The sequence below is a fragment of the Tiliqua scincoides genome, chromosome 2 (assembly GCF_035046505.1).
Source record: "Tiliqua scincoides isolate rTilSci1 chromosome 2, rTilSci1.hap2, whole genome shotgun sequence".
Lineage (NCBI taxonomy): Eukaryota > Metazoa > Chordata > Lepidosauria > Squamata > Scincidae > Tiliqua > Tiliqua scincoides.
In genome coordinates this window covers 234,248,105-234,266,015 of record NC_089822.1, presented here as the reverse complement: position 1 = coordinate 234,266,015, position 17,911 = coordinate 234,248,105, and the positions used below count along the sequence as shown (strand labels likewise).

Here is a 17,911-nt window from a genome sequence, read left to right as displayed (position 1 = left end):
GAAGGGGAAGATTGGGCCAGGCCTGGGCACTTAAAACAGGAATGCTCACTATCACCTGGAGGGGAAACCTTGGCCTCTGAGCGGACCGCTTGGAGGCAGGCTGTGCAGCATGGCCTCTCCCAGTTTGAAGAGACACTTTGCCAACAGTCTGAGGCAAAGAGGCAAAGAAGGAAGGCCCATAGCCAGGGAGACAGACCAGGGACAGACTGCACTTGCTCCCGGTGTGGAAGGGATTGTCACTCCCGGATTGGCCTTTTCAGCCACACTAGACGCTGTTCCAGAACCACCATTCAGAGCGCGATACCATAGTCTTTCGAGACTGAAGGTTGCCAACACATGGATGAGCAGCCCAATTCTATGTTTCCCAGCAGCCACTGGGACAGCAGTGCCAAAGCGACTATTTCCATATCCAGTGGGTGCTTGGAGGCTGCCGGGAGTCACTTCGGTGGAAGGGAACATTTGTCCTCTTCCCGAGAGGAAAGCAATGGGATTCCTCATGTCTACACGAGCTATTTTGTTGGTGCAGACATGAGAGCCTCCATGTCAGGCTCCTTCTGGCCCTACACAGAGTTCAGGATCTGGCAGAGCAGGGCTCCACCAGTCCCAGTTCCCTCCCACCCCAGTTCTGCCCCCTGCCCTCCCCCCACCCCCCAGAAGCCATACTGGTGCCTGGCGGTTTCACTCTCCCCCCCCCCTCGGCAACAACACATCCTCTTCCTGCCGAAGCTGGGCCTAGCACCTGACCGGCGTGGGTCCAGCACCAGCACTCCCTACTCTCCCTAAATGTCTTTTATGGCATGTTTACGGCACCCAGCACTGGTGCTAGGGCTCAGCACCCACACTGGGAGAGTTTAGGATTGGGCCCTAAGTTACGTTTGGTGCATGAAAAGGCATATATGTCTGCCATGGCAAATCTAGGCATAGTTCAAACTTGCAACTGAATATAAAATCCACATTTCAGAATAACTGGTTTGCTGATTAGCAGCCTAATCCTATCCAAATCTGGTCCCTCCACCACCAGAGTGCATGCTGCATCCTGCAAGGGGTAGCCTTGGAGATCTCCTCCAGGTAAGAGAACATTTGTTCCCTTGTCTGGAAGTATGTTTCTGATGCCCTAATGGGTCTACTGCACCTGCTATTTTGCAGCGAAATGCCACAGGTGTATGGCTGCATCCTCTTTGCTAAATGCAGATAGAAAACATTCTCAGTTCAGTATCAAAAGACTCACCAAAAATAACGCATGCTCAAACACAATGAAACAGAACCATGAAGAAGTTTAAAGCATTTTTGATCTGAATGCCTGACTGAGCATAAAAAATACAGGACTGAGTGCATAGAAGGAATGTGTTCAGCGGGAACGTAAATGCACATCAAGTGCCACTCAACAAGCTGCTTTGTTGGAAAAAAATGCATTTGACATGGAGCTCATTTATGTGACTGGCGCAGTAGAGTCAAGCACACTCCACACAGCTCCACAGCAGAAGCAAAGCATGGCCTTTCTCTCAAATACATATTATCGACAAACAAGTATTTACCTTCTTTTGAGTCACATGGCAGGAGCACATTTCAATTGTTCTAGACTCCTCTCCTGTTTATAGTTGGCAAGTGGCAGGACACTCCTGACATCAGATGCTTTGCATTGCGTTTGCTTTTGATGTTTGGGAATCCATTTTGATGTGGAATGCTTAGAAATAAACATCACTATGCATTGCTTTCTCTTAAAAAAAAAGAGAGCATTCATAACTGCCTGGCCTTCAGCATCATGCAGAACCCTTAACTGTGACTAGAACTCATGATTCACTATACAGGTACTTGCATTATTTTTCAGGGGAGCTAACAGCCTCTTAGGGGAATTAGATCAAGGGAATGGTGGTGGTGGTGGTGTTTACTATAATAGCTCTAAAGCCAAACGAACAAGTATGTTGTTGTCTGACCTTGTTCTTATTTCACTTACAGCAAGTCCTTACTTACGGCCATTTCATTTGACTTTGTTTCATTATAAAGTTGATGAGGAAAAAAAAATTTATTCCTGGCCGGGGCCACCGTCTGAATGGAGTTTGCACATCCTCCCCATGTCTGTGTGGGTTTTCTCCAGCCCCAGCCCAGAAAGCTCACATTTATTTCAGTTTAATATTAGTTGTCTTTGGGGTTTTTATTTAGAAGTTCAGTGATGTTTTTGTGACAGAAATATGCCATAGGAATATTTATTTATTTTTTATTTTTCACATTTTTATACCGCCCTTCCTCCAAAGAGCTCAGGACGGTGTACACAGCTGCTCCTTTCCTTTTGTCCTCACAACAACCCTGTGAGGTAGGTGAGGCCGAGAGAAAGTGACAGGCCCAAGGTCACCCAGGAAGCTTTGTGGCTGAGAGGGGGTTCAAACCTGGATTTTCCAGGTCTAAGTCTACCTCCCAAACCACTACACCACCTTGGCTCTCTTGGAATATAACTCTTGTTTACGTATATCAATTAGCCAATGGTAAAATTTGTTTTGTTATCAATCGTTTCGCTTAAAGTTGCTGTTTCCAAGATCCTATCGACAACTTTAAGTGAAGTGAACTTTAATTTGAATGCATGGTATGTGTGAAGAATACAGATCTATGTGACACTGGATGCCTTTCCAAGGAACACCACCCAAGCCAGTAATGATGCTTTAGAGCTAGAGCAGGGGTTAGCAACCTTAGACACTCAAAGAGCTATTTGGACCTGTTTTACGGAGGAAAAAAAACCTCAGGAGCCACAAAACCCTTTTGACATCTAAAATGAAGATAACACTGCATATATAGTTTTTTTTTTTACCTTTATGCTCTTACAGGTCCCATTTTTATAATGTAGCCCCCCCCCTTGTAACTTTTAGTTAGTTTTGTCATACATTCTTGTCCTGTGTTTTCAGACACCTGGTCCTCTATGGTGTTTAGCTTGAATCCAAGGCCATTCTCTGCCTGGAGAATTATGCCCACTTTAAGCAAATTAGCTCCCCTTCTTTCCCCCAACAAATGACCCTGGTTCTGCCCTGTAGTCCTGCTGGACCCCACCTCCAGGGTAGCTCGCCTGTTCAACCTGCAGAGGTCCTCTCTCCTGCCAGCAGTCTCCCACCACTACAGCAGCCCCTTGGTCCTCAGCAGGTCTTGGGCACAGCAGCCACACTTCAAACTCCAGTGTCTCCAGCAGTTAGTCACAAAGTCTGTCAGAGTATCCAGGGCAGAGTCCAAAGTCAATAAGCCAAGTCATAGTCCAAGATCAGATTCCAAAGTCAGTCAGTCAAATCAGTCAGAGTATCCAAGTCAGAGTCAATCAGCCCAGCCTCCTCTCCAACCTGTACTCCTTCTACAACCCACACCTGCTTCCTCAGGTGCCTTTATATCCCTGAGGGCCCTATTGCCTTCAAGTGGCTGCAGCTGTGCAGCACACTCTGCTGGATGCCCAGGCCTTACCCTTAAAGGGGCCACTGCTGACACCACATCTACCTCCTCACCAGATCTTCCAGGATTCCAATACGTATGGCAGTTATGACATCTGCTTATCTTACATGGATACTAAAGAACTCCCCCCACATTCCAGAGGCACCCTGCTGGAAGGAAGAAAGGACACAGACTCCAGAGGTGGGGAAGAAAAGAAGGGGGGGCAGCCACAGGCCAGCTTCTGCCCTGCCTGCCTGCCCTCCCTCACTCAGGTTGCAACCCTCTCCATACTATCCTGGGAGTAAGCCCCATTGGCTACAATGGGACTTCTGAGCAGACAAGTTGGTTGGAACTCTCAGGTTGCAGTCCTCTCCACACTTTCCTGGGACGAAGCCTCACTGACTACTTGTGAGTAGACCTGCATAGGAGGGGGCTGAGGCTGCAGCCCTCCACACCTTCCTGGGAGGAAGCCTCACTGACTACAGTGTGGCTTACTTGTGAGTAGACCTGCATAGGAGGAGGCTGAGGCTACAGCCCTCCACACCTTCCTGGGAGTAGCCCAGGGACTACATTGGGGGCTTGCTCTCAAACAGACCTGCATGGGCTCCCACTCATCCGTCCTTGTGCTTGGCCTTGAGCAGGCACCCTTTCCTGGGAGTAAGCTTCATCCGCTGTAATGGGGCTTACAACTGAGTAGACACACGGGATGTCTCCTCTGCTGTGGAGGAAAAGCCTCTCCTTGCACTGAGTGGGGACCTGCTCAAGGAAAGGTGGGCTGCAAGGGCTTGCAATGGCTGAGGAGGAGGGCAGCTCAGGATTGGCTGGTGGTCAGCCAGTGAAGGGCCCTGAGCCACTCCACCAGAAAAAGCCAGGAGCCTGCTGGATGCTGATTGGAGAGTTGGGGAAGGGAAAAACAGGGAGCTTAAGCCTGCAGAGCGGGCAAAATTGAAAAGGGAAACCAATGTGGGGCAGGTGGGGGTGAAGGGAGAGGAGGGCAGTGAGCTCAGGGGGCAGAGGGAAGCAGCCTGCACTCCCAACACAGGTGCCTCCTGTTAACCCCTTTGCCACTTTCACCGGGAGGAGCCGCAGCAGACAGCTGAATGAGCCGCAGGTTGCCGACCCCTGAGCTAGAGTGATGACAGGAGGTCTCTGATCCTACAGGCTTGAAGAGACCAGACTTCTAATTTGCCAGAACAATCTGATACAAACACACTCCACAATCAAGGCTAACTTGAGAGAAGCTTTGCTTGGCTTCCATTTCATGGAAAATTCCATGAGCAGAAGCAGAAGCAACTTGCTTGCATTGCACATTTGTCCTTTTCAAAGCGCAATACCATAGTTTTTCGAGACTGAAGGTTGCCAACAAACAACAAACAAAACATTTGTCCTTATGAACCAAAGCCACATCCTGGGAACTTCCAAACGTGCAGTAAACAACACTGTTAAAAGAAGTGCCCCTACTCCTATTTGCCCTCACCTGCTCCATGGCAATCAAAGAGACCATGCTAGTTGAGCCACTGGCATCTAAGACTAGCTGCCATACTTTTGGTAATGATGCAAAACAACAGAAGCACCATTTTAGAACTCGGGATGAATAATTCGTCCCTGGCCATCAAGTTGCAAACAAAGTTTCCTTCATGTCTTACCCCAGAAATAATTGCATGGGTTATATTGGACAAAAAAGGTTGGGTTTCAAGATCCCACTTGTCTTTTGTTCATTCCCCATCTGCCTTGCTGTGGTTGTCATGACTAAGCTAGTAGTCCATTAAATGTGAATAGCAAAGTTTGGATTTTTTTACTTTGATCCACCAGGTTCTCATCAATGCCCCATATCCAAAGGTTCTAACTAAATGCAGGGCTGCAGTTGCATTGCTAAGGAGGTACAAGGGTTGCAGATTGCACTACGTGACACACTTGGGGGAGGTTGATACCACTGCTGGAAAAATGGTAAAATCTTGGTAATTTTGAATAATACCATCATGTTATATATCATTCGAAATGTAATTTAATGCAGAATGTAATGACGCAAACAGCTTTGAAATATCTATATTCTATCAAAAGTTATAGCCCAAAACCCAGAAAGAAATTCACCACAAAGGAAAGTGGATTTTCTTAAGTCAAAACTGACTGATGAGACTGATTGTTCTGAGAGCCAATGAGGTGTTATTAGAAACAGCAGATAACCAGTAAGGTGTTAGTTAGTCAGCTCTCATTTCCATGTATCAGAGCTAATACTAGAACTCTAATTCAGCTGTGTGGGGGTCATCAATTTGGCTGCTGGTTTTTTGTTGGTTGCTGCTTTGTTGGGAGACCTGTACTATGATATATTAAAATAAAGTGAGTGGGGGTAACACCAACCCTAGTGATGCCAGTGCATTGAGGCTGTGTATATGATATTGTAATATATTCTGTATGATCTGGTAAGGGAGGAGGCCCATAATGGTGTGACGTAATGAGCTCTTGCACCAGAGGTTGCAAACCCTAGTGTCACCTCTGCAAGGCTTCAGGAGAACTCCTGATTCCTGAGGCATACCTCTGGGACATAAGTCAAGGGTGTGTCCTCAGTGCAAGGAGCTCCAGGGACTCAGGGAACGCATCTGCTCCCTTGAAGCCTTGGTGGCCGACCTGGAGAAGCAGAGGCAGGCAGAGAAGGACCACAGGGAGACTTCTGGGGATGATCAGGCTTCGTCCCAACCTCAGGCATGCAGCTCCTCAGCTGCCTGGGTGGGAAGTCTCAGGGCCAGAAGACGTCATCCTGGAGAGAGGGAAACAATTCCCTAGGGGGGACCCTTTCTTCAGGGGATGGGCCTGTATCCAAACGCACTCAGGATACTCCTCAGTGGGGGGGGGGGGTCAGGGGCTTCTTGTAGCATGGGATTCAATTATCAGAAACAGAGAGGGGGGTTTGCAACAGATGTGAGGAGTGCATGGCAACTTGCCTGCTTGGTGCGAAGGTTGCGGACATCACTTCCTGTCTAGACAGACTGGTAGACAGTGCTGGGGAGGAGGTAGTGGTTGTGGTGCATGTCGGCACCAATGACGTGGGGAAGTGTAGCCGGGAGGTCCTGTAGGCCAAATTTAGGCTATTAGATAGGAAGCTGAAAGCCAGGACCCCAAAGCGTTCTCAGAAGTGCTACTTGCTCCATGTGCAGGACCAGTTAGACAGGTGGAGATCAGAGGTCTCCTTGCATGGATAAGATGGTAGTGTAGAGAGGAGGGGTTTAGATTTGTTAGACACTGGGGAACGTTTTGGGACAAGCAGGGCATGTACAAGAGGGACGGGCTTCACTTGAACCAGAATGGAACCAGACTGCTGGCGCATAACATTAAAAAGGTGGCAGAGCAGCTTTTAAACTGATCCCAGAGGAAAGCCGACAGGAGCTGAGGGGCAACTGGTTTGGGACAACAGGGTTAGAGAACAACAGGGTAAAGAAAGAGTAGGAGAAGAAATTGGGAATGGAAGCATGATGGGATGTGATAACCTGCTTGGCACAATGAGAGGATGTAGGGATAAAGGAGCTCATAAGCAGCCCATCCTGGGGGACTCCATGTACAAATGCTTTTCTGCAAATGCCCGAAGTCTCCGAGCAAAGATGGGAGAACTGGAATGTCTGGTGACAAGGGAAAACATTGACATATTGGGCATAACGGAAACCCCTGTGGAATGTGGAAAATCAGTGGGATACCGCAATCCCAGGCTATAAACTCTACAGGAGGGACAGGGAGGGGTGTGTTGGAGGTGGGTGGCCAGTTATGTTAAAGAAGCGGTAGAATTCAGCAAAGTAGAAATTAAAGGCGGATACGACTCCACCGTGGAATCCATGTGGGTTAAATTACCAGGCCTGAGGAGCGATGCAATACTGGGGGTGTACTATCGTCCTCTAGACCAGAAACCTGAAGGAGACCTTGAAATGAGGAAACAGATCAGAGAGGTCTCAAGGAGGGACAGGGTTGTAATCATTGGGGACTTCAATTATCCTCACATCAACTGTGTCAATTTGTGCTCTGGTCACGAAAAAGAAACCAGATTTCTTGACATGCTAAATGACTGTGCCTTAGAGCAGCTAGTCATGGAGCCCACCAGAGGACATGTGACTCTGGATTTAATATTGTCTGGTACTCAGGACTTGGTTAGAGATGTCAGTGTTACTGAATCATTGGGGAACAGTGATCATGCTGTGATCCGCTTCGACATGCACATCGGGGGAAGAATACCAGGCAAATCTCTCTTAAAAGCCCTTGACTTCCGATGAGCGGACTTCGCTCAAATAAGGAGACTGGTTAGAAGGAGGTTGAAAGGGAGGGTAAAAAGAGTCCAATCTCTCCAGAGTGCATGGAGGCTGCTTTAAACAACAGTAATAGAGGCCCAGCAGAAGACTATACAGCAAAGGAAGATGGGCTCAACTAAGTCCAGGAGGTAGTCTGCATGGCTAATGAACAAAGTTAGAGAGGTTGTAAAGGGCAAGGAAGCTTCCTTCTGTAAATTGAAGTTTTGCCCTAATGAGGAGAACATAAACTTTGGCAAAAGAAATGTAAGAGGGTGATACAGGAGGCCAAGAGAGACTATGAGGAACACATGGCCAGCAACATTAAGGGGAATAATAAAAGCTTTTTCAAATACATTAGATGCAAGAAACCCTCCAGAGAAGCAGTTGGCCTTCTGGATGGTGTGGGAGGGAAAGGGGAGATAAAAGGAGACTTAGAGATGGCAGAGAAATTAAATGAGTTATTTGCATCTGTCTTCATGGCAGAAGACCTCGGGCAGATACCGCTGCCTGAATGGCCCCTCCTGACCAAGGAATTAAGTCAGATAGAGGTTAAAAGAGAAGATGTTTCAGACCTCATTGATAGATTAAAGATCAATAAGTCACTGGGCCCTGATGGCACCCACCCAAGAGCTATTAAGGAATTGAAGAATGAAGTTGCTGATCTCTTGAGTAAAATATGCAACTTGTTCCTTAAAATGGCCATGGTGCCAGGAGATTGGAGGATAGCAAATGTCACACCGATCTTAAAAACTAGATCCAGGAACTAGATCTAGGAACTAAACTATAGCCCAGTCAGCCTAACATCTATACCGGGCAAGATGGTGGAATGCCTCATCAAAGATAGAATCTCAAAACACATTGATGAACAAGCCTTGCTGAGGGAGAATCAGCATCACTTCTGTAAGGGTAGTCTTGCCTCACGAACCTTTTAGAATTACTTGAAAAGGTCAACAGGCATGTGGGTGCGGGAGAACCTGTGGACATTATATATCTGGACTTTCAGAACGCGTTCAACATGATCCCTCACCAAAGGCTACTGAGAAAACTCCACAGTCAGGGAATTAGAGGGCAGATCCTCTCATGGATTGGGGACTGGTTGAAGACCAGGAAACAGAGTGGGTGTCAATGGACAATTTTCATAATGGAGGGAGGTGAAAAGCGATGTACCCCAAGGGATCTGTCCTTGGCCCAGTGCTTTTCAACCTGTTCATAAATGACCTGGAGAAAGGGCTGAGTAGTGAGGTGGCTAAGTTTGCAGACGAGTATTGCAATACCTGGAGTATTGCGTTTAGTTCTCGTCGTCACATCTCAAAAAGGACATAGTGAAAATGGAAAAAGATGCAAAAGAGAGCGACTAAGGTGATTACAGGGCTGGGCCACCTTCCTTATGAGGAAAGGCTACGGCACTTGGGTCTCTTCAGCCTAGAAAAGAGGCACCTGAAGGGGGTCATGATTGAGACATAAAATTATGCATGGAAAGGATAAAGTAAATAGAGAGATGCTCTTTACACTCTCACATAACACCAGAACCAGGGGACATCCACTAAAATTGAGTGTTGGGATGGTTAGAACAGACAAAAGAAAATATTTCTTTACTCAGCGTGTGGTTGGTCTGTGAATTTCCTTGCCACAGGATGTGCTGATGCCATCTGGCCTGGATGCCTTTAAAAGGGGATTTGACAAATTTATGGAGGAAAAATTCATTATGGGTTACAAGCCATGATATGTATGTGCAACCTCCTGAATTTAGAAATGGGCTATGTCAGAATGCCGGATGCAAGGGAGGGCACCAGGATAATAATAAATAATAATAACTTTATTTCTATCCCGCCTTTCTCCCCGAAGGGACTCAAGGCGGCTTACAACATATTAAAAACAATTTAAAAGCAAATAAAAACATATTAACACATACTAAAAACAGCAGTCAGAGTAAAAATAGGTAAAAAGAGCATAGAGCAGCAGCAAGTCATAAAAGAATCAGGCCTGTAAAAAAAAAATATTAAAAGATGTTAAAAAATGTTAAAAGGCCAAGAACTCAGAAGGCCTGTTTAAACAGAAGGGTCTTCAGGCCTTGCCGAAAGGTCTCAAGAGAGGGAGCCATTCTTAAGTCAAGGGGAAGGGAGTTCCATAGCGTTGGTGCCACTACTGAGAAGGCCCTATTTCTTGCAGCCGCCCCACGTACCTCCCTAGGCGGCGGCACTTGTAAAAAGGCCTTCTCTGATGACCTGAGAGGGCGAGCCGGATTGTACGGGAGCAGGCGATCTCTAAGATACCCTGGTCCAGAGCAGTATAGGGCTTTAAAGGATGCAGGTCTCTTGTTATCTGGTGTGCTCCCGGGGGCATTTGGTGGGCTGCTGTGAGATACAGGAAGCTGAACTAGATGGGCCTATGGCCTGATCCAGCGGGGCTGTTCTTATGTTCTTATTTAGTGGGGACAATGCAAAATGCAAAACCAAACTGGAGGTGTACTGAAAGGTGACACTGGAAGCAGGAGGTTGCATTATGGGATTATCATCTGTTCCCAGGGTGTCTGAGATGAGGTAGCAAGCAGACTTCTTGAGCTTAACCTGACTTTCAAAGAAAGCAGTGCCCAATGTTTGTATTGTCCACTTGGGGTACATGGATATGATATTCCTTAACTGTCCAGCATGGCAAATGCAGTGTTGAATGTGCAGTGTTTGGCTTGAGTGCTGTTGCGTGGTTTCAAGGCATATAGTGTCCATGACTGCATATGCAGGCATCGTACCAGTGAAAATAAAAGAATTCGGGAAAAATCACTGCTGGTAACAACATAGACTTCTGGCCTTTTCCCACTTGTTCTCCATTTGTTCTCTGTTAATTAAGTACAGAGATGGGGAAGCAACAAGGTTTGGGGTACACAAATCTTACAATGACATGTTTACAACAGCATCCTGTTTGGGGTGGCAGAAACAGTGGAGCAGATGCCTCATTTTACTGCATGCCAGCTGCAATCCCTTCCAAACACCGGACTACCCAAGACTAGGAATTTAGATTTTCTGTTACATACGGGAAGCTCAAGATAGCTCAAAAGTGGCTCTAATGGGAGGTTTTCCTCAGAACAAATAGCAACATGGAGGGAGGGGTGTTACCTGGATTAGGCCTCTACAGTGATTCTCTCTCTACCCCCTGCAACAGTTCTGATCTAGATTGGCGACATCATGCTATATAAAAAAACCACAAGCAAGCATTTCAGGGTCGATGATGTGACTAAAGTCTCAGCCTGGGGTGGTCCATGCATAAGGCCTTAGGCAACAGATTGCTGGGGATGCTCATCTCTGCCTATTTACCTCCACTGTTCCTCCTTCTCCTTCCATTCCCAGAATTGGAAAAGGAAGAGGGAGGCAGAGAGGAAGAGCAAATATGGAAGGGAAGAGAGTGCTGTGCTAGAACATTGGAGAGAGGGAGGTGCGGAGGGTGGCACATCATCATCAAGTAAGAGAGGCAACATTTGGTATGCTGGTTTAAGGGTTTTTGGACTTGGCAGGACTTACACACTAAGCTTTAAATCCTATTTAGTCCTGTTTATAAAACAGAGACACTAAGTGTGCTTTCTCCCTCTATTATCCTCTTCTTCTGTTTCCTTTGGGCTCCTACTCACAGGTAAACTCTGGTCAACTCAGAGTGGGCCTTTTAGACTTGTGCTCTAGCTCCCTGTCTAAATTATGCCTTCCTGCTTTTATTAAGTGTGCACCTTTATTTATTTATTTATTTATTTATTTATTGCTGTCACCTAGATCCTATGTCCCTATTTACTGAAACTTAAATTCTAACTCAGATTAAGTATAAGGTAAATTTAAACAAAGTAGAAAAGCTTGCTTCCCTCTTTATCCTCCTCTGTTTTATTTATTATTATTTATTTTCCAAGTGCCTCTGCCTTGGGCTCTTACTCACAAGTAGGACTCTACTCTTACTCAGAGTAGCCTAAGTACACACTTACGCATTTATTTTTATTGCCCTCGCCTAGCTCCTGTGCCCCATCTTAGTGGACCTTAGAATTGAAATTACTGTGCCGCAAATTACTGGACCTTAGGATCCCTCCCTCAGGTCAGATTAGGTGCTGATTTAGGTAAAGCTAAGCTAAAGGTAAAGCTAAATTTTAATGTTGGTTTAAGGTTAGAAAGACAAAGAATACACTTACCTTGGGCAGGAGGTCTGGTCTAGAGGGTAGAGCCTCTCTCTGCCTGAAGATAACATCCACAAGGTCGCCAGTTCAAGGCCACCGGCACCGTGCGACCTTGGAGCAGCTGACAAGCTGAAGCCGAGCAATTCCATCTGCTCTGAGCGTGGGAGGATGGAGGCCAGAATGTGAAGCCAGATCGGAATGAAACACCTTGAATGTAGTCGTTCTTAAAAGAAAGAACCTTCTTTGAAATTGTAAAAATCCCTATTTAATAAGGGATTTAATAAAGCCTGCCTGTGTAAACCGCCTTGAATAAAGTCTTGAATAAAGACCAAGAAAGGCGGTATATAAATACCTGTTGTTATTATTATTATTATTACCTTCTCCTCCTTTTCAAAACTCAGAGGGTCCACTTGCCTTCTCCTTCTCCTCTAAACGCCCTCTGCCTTACCCTGGCACTTTGTTCCCAAGGCATTTGGTTCCCAGAGGCCACACGTATGTCCTGCAGAGAGGATGCCTTTCAGCAGCCCATGCTTGTAATCTAGGCATCCTGCCTGCAATTTCACATCAAGACATCTGCATTCTACCTGTTCCCAATGAATAAATGTCTCTGGGTAGCCTCCTGCTTGTTCCTGCATTTTGCATGCAACCTTTTAAATGAGGAACCCCATTCCAGTGTGCTATCTGCCCAACACCCCCCTGTCACATCTGCATTGTGAAAATTTGCATTTTGGTTGTTTGGTATTCATTCTACATCTGCACTTTAGCTGCTACCATTAAGGCTTTAGATCATATCCCTTCCCTGTCTAACTGCAACATTCCTTGTCTAACTGCATTTTCTGTCTGAAGGACTTCCCTTGATTGTATGCTAGGAACAGACACATCAGCATGTTCTCTGAGTGCATTCACCCTCCAAGTTACACATTCACACACTAATACAGAAAACCCCAGAGCTGCTTTCTCACCCTGATAACAAGATCAATTTGCTCTCTCTCAGAGCCGCACGTAACAGCAACTCCAAAACTCCTTAAATATGGGAGGATTTTGGCCAGCAAGGTGTCACTCTACCTGGTGCAACAATCTCTGTGTGTGTTGCATCAGGCCAGAGTTTACACAAGCTACCTGGAACCTGCAAGGCCCTCTGGGGTCAGGTAGGAATAATGGCACTTTGAAACTTTTCCCTTTGCAACTTCCCTTCCCTATATTCCATTTCTGTTTTGTCCTGCCTTGATCTTGGGCATGTGGGCAAAGTTATAGGGTTCCCCTGAACCTCCTTCCCTGTAAATCATTCATTTTTCCTTTCTTACCAGTTCACCAATTACAAGAGCATATGTGTTCACATCACAACCTAGGAATATTTCACACAAATGAGCCTGTTTGAGGTTTTAGACTGTTTCACTGAATCTGCATTTTTTGCAATTAGAAGACGTACTTTTTAGAAATCAGTTGTAACTTAGAAGACACTCATTGTCTTTTGAATTGATTCTCGCTTATGCTGGTCTTTGTTCCTAGCCCAAATGATCCCTTGTTTCACTGGTGGCTCTTTCAGAAAAGGTCTTTACCTGGCTGGAGAGGGTTTAGCTACCCCAATCCGCCTGAAGCCAGCCTTTTACTCTTTAACTAAGGGCACAATCCTAACCACATCTACTCAGAAGTAAGCCCTATTTTGTTCAATGGGGCTTACTCTCAGGAAAGTGTGGTTAGGACTGCAGCCCAAGGGCCCAATCCTATCCAATTTTCCAGCATTGGTGCAGCCACAATGCAGCCCCAAGATAAGGGAACAAATGTTCCCATACCTTAAGGGGGCCTCTGTGACTGCTGCCCTACCATAAGATGCAGTGCATGACCCATTGGCACAGCTACACTGGCACTGGAAAATTGGATAGGATTGGACCCCAAATCTTTTACTATTGGAGTAGTTAGGTGCAAATAATGAAATAAATGGGCCAAAAATATAAGCCTAAATAATTGATTTGATTTTTTTTTTGCCTGACATGATATTAAAAAAAGAGGAAGAGGGTTGTATGGGCCAAAGCCACTGTAATTTGGTCCATTCATAATTTCCACGCAAATGGAACTCTGGCATTTCTTTAGACTGGGGATTTGTCTTTGTGAACTGAAACCTTCCAGTGAAACATCAACACCTCTAATCACTTGTTGATGACAGTGGTGTCAAAATGCACTTCTGGCTATTCCCATTGTCAGTATGTCTCACCCATTCCTTTTTGGGGTTCTGCTCTTTGCATTAGCATTTTTGCAACCAAACTTTTGCACAGCTAATTCAGTTTATTTGTTTTGGCCCAGGGGTTTCCAAACTTCTCCCTGCTGCAACACACCTTTGGGGTGTGTCATGACCCGATGCTCAATGTTCTGCCACAGAGCAGTTTTGGGAACCTCTGGAGGCTGCTTCTGGTTTGCACTGGGGCCCACGGCCCACTCCATTGGCCTTTGTGGGCTTCAGAATATCTTGTGAAAGCATCCAGAAGCAACTACAGTTTGCAGAAGCAAACCAGAAGTAGCATCCACAAACTGGAAGTCATTTCCGGATGCTTCTGTGAGGCATTCTGGAGCCCGTGGAGGCCAATGGAGTGGATCCCAGGCCTGGCACAACCTGGAAGCAGAAAAAAATCTAAACATATGGCTGTTTTTTACTGTTTACATTGTTTGCCACAGTCAGTGAAAAACACAGCTCTGTGAACAACAAATCTGTAATTTTACTGAAGTTTCCTTTTTATGCTGGGGGTGTTTCTGCCGCCTGGCAGCACATGGCAGTTCCATGCTGAGATGTTCTGATTATTCCATGCATGGCTGTGTCAAGCATGGTTATGTTGAAAAATGATATGTAATTTAAATCCCCCTTTGCTCTCAATGAGATGCTCAGTAGGTAGAGGAGTGGTTTTGGGGTGTTATTTTTCACAAATTTTGATAAATAAAATATCAAAAAAGGCAAAAAAGCAGTGGCATGTATTTTTTCCCCCCAAGTTTTCATTTTAAAAAAATTCTTACTTGCTGTTAAAAGTGTTCAAATAGTGTGTACGTGCACTAGGAAAGTGATATAATGAAAGCCAAAGTGTAGTCACCGGCATTCCAGATCTCCTGGTGGGGTGTTGGAGGATCATATAAATGGAAACCATCCAGAACAGGGGCAAAGTCCAATATTTAAAGCAGGGAATCCATAGCGTGCATGTATAGACCATTTTACCTGACCAGCGCAGAATTCTTTTAACAGAAAGTGGTTGGAGCAACCTTTCATCCCCCAACCACAGCTTGTATGCTTCCTTTCAACGCTCAGCACCTCACCTTCTTGCACTTGGATAATGGGGCTATGGGAATTCCGACCCCTGGGAGAGGAATGGTGCCTTGCTAAAGCCAGCGTTTCCTTACCCGATATTGGTGAATGAAAGCTGAAGCCATCTAGAGGTGGAAACTGGTACTGCACCAATAAACCCATGAGACCTACTGGATCTAGCCAGACTTCAGATGCCCTGGAGAGTCCTCTGCAAGAAATAAAGCAGGACAATGAGGCAGTGTTGTGTTGTTTTATTAGTAACAATAGTTTTATTTCTTTTTTGATGCAATAGGCATAATATAGATATTGTTAACAGATGATAAAATTTCACATATGTCTTCCCTGAAGGCAATGTTACTTCCCCAAATAAATAATTTGATTGTCAACAGCTCTGACCCTGTATGCCTTTCATTATGTCGTCTAAAACATCAAAGGTTTAGAAACAATTAAAATCTTGCAGATGTTTAAAAATTCATTTTTATGGACCTTAAAGCGTGAGGGTGATCTGATATAAGAAAAAAAGATGAATCTCGCTCTATAATTTTTATAAGATGCATATATTTGCAGAAGGGTCAAAACCCAGTCAGAGTAAGGCAGGACTGCTTAGATGAGCTGGAGTTTTATGCCTCTTGGCTAGAAGGTCTCATTTCTTTTCTCATGAAAATTACATATCTGATGAGATGAAGAGAATGATCTACTTTGTGATTATGAAAAACTGAGAGCATTTTTAAATCAGATGAAGAAAGACTGCTAAAAGGGAGTCTGATCTTTGTAAAGATTTCACTTTATCTTTGGTTCTGAGTATGAGAGTTTATACTCCTGCTTTCTTAGCAAGTTTCTATAATAACACCAGCTACTTTGGTATACACAAGGGTCGTTAATTCTCTGGTGAGAAGATAATGAGGTCTATACTGATACAATATGTAATGCCCGATTTAGACTTCTGACAGCTTCAGTGGCAATGGTGTAAGTTGAGGGGGAGCAGAGTCCTGGGACATCTCCCACAGTGGGAGCAGGCAGGCAATGCGTTTGAAACTTTTTTCCAAAGGACCTTAGCCAGAAAGTAGGTCAGGCTCAGTAGGAGGCAAATTGAAAAATTTGACTACAGGCATATGTTTTAATGTCTAGACCAGGAGTGTCAAACATAAGGCCTGTGGGCTTTCCCAGCATCACTTTTTTTTTTATCAGCACTGCTTCTGCCAAGGCTCCGGAAGAGAGAGGTGGAATGAGGTCTCAGAAGACAACTAATGCACAGACCAAGAGGGGTGAGAGAGGGAGATCCCAATTGTCATGTGGGCCACCTGCAGAGCAAAGAGATGCCTTGGCAGAAGTGGTGCTGCTGAAAGGGTAACCCGTGTGATAATTGGATTGTCTCTTTGTAAAAAATGGTTGGCAACCTTCAGTCTCAAAAGACTATGGTATAAGCCTACAGCACCCAGTATTCCCAGGCAGTCTCCCATCCAAGTACTAATCAGGCCTGACCCTGCTTAGTTTCCAAGATCAGATGAGATTGGGCATCTGCAAGGCAACAGTTGCTATTACCAAGATTTACATATTTTCTCCTCTGTCATTTGCAGCTAAGGCAAGAGTTCCTAAGATTTTGCTTCTCACAGCACTCCTAGGCACCTCCTGATTTTAGAAATGGGCTATATCAGATGCAGGTCTCTTGTTATCTGGTGTGCTCCCTGGGGCATTTGGTGGACCGCTGTGAGATACAGAAAGCTGGACTAGATGGGCCTATGACCTGATCCAGTGGGGCTGTTCTTATGTAATTGTAATTTTCTCATGGTGCCCCTCGCTGTGTTTCCCTTTAAATATCCCATAGTGCCTTCAAACTTGAAGGCCTTAGGAGTGGACCTCAACAGGTGGGAAACCCTGGCCTCTGAGCGGCCCGCTTGGAGGCAAGCTGTGCAGCATGGCCTTTCCCAGTTTGAAGAGACACTTGGTCAACAGTCTGAGGCAAAGAGGCAAAGAAGGAAGGCCCATAGCCAGGGAGACAGACCAGGGACACACTACACTTGCTCCCAGTGTGGAAGGGATTGTCACTCCCGAATCGGCCTTTTCAGCCACACTAGACGCTGTTCCAGAACCACCATCCAGAGCACGATACCATAGTCTTCTGAGACTGAAGGTTGCCAACATGCATGCCTTCAAACTATCCCGTGGCACACCTTTGAGTTTGCTGCAGTGCACAGTTTGGGAACTGCAAAGCTAATGAGTTCCTACATGAGAATACAGTGTTTTTACAGCATCACTGCTCAGTAGCAATGTTCATTAAAACTGTGGACATTGTGCCCAGTACAGCACCATTTCAACCTGCCCTTAAACCATGCCCTCTGCTTTCTCCAGATAGTGTGCTTGTCTGCAGAGACAAATGCTGTAGCCAGGGAGAGATGCTTTTCATAACTGCAAACACTGATTGCTCAGCATTGCTAATCAAAGGAAAGATCTCTCTTTAGGTAGAGCAGGAGGCTGGGATTATGGAGTGTGTCAGTGCCAAGGGCGGTGTTGACCAGCCAACTCCTGCTGGCGTTTGTACTGTGCACATGATTTCACCTCAAGAGGGCTCATGTGACTGCCTAGACTAGAGGATCATCCCAAGTGATTGCTGGGCTCCAAACCCGACTGGCATCATACAGAGGCAGCGATGTCATGATCTAGTACCGCTTGTGCATGCAGCTGGTGCAATATGTGTGACTGTGAGTCCAATCCTATGCATGTCTACTCAGAAGTCCCATTAGAGTCAATGGGGCTAACTCTTAGGTAAGTGTAGATAGGACTTCGCCAAAGCTCAGCTCAGAAAAAAAACAC

The 17,911-nt window shown here is 45.7% G+C and overlaps 1 pseudogene; it reads right to left on the bottom strand.

Moving 5' to 3' along the window:
• Positions 1-16,523: 16,523 nt before the first annotated feature.
• Positions 16,524-16,643, bottom strand: LOC136642807 (5S ribosomal RNA; annotated as a pseudogene).
• Between the last annotated feature and the right edge of the window lie 1,268 nt (positions 16,644-17,911).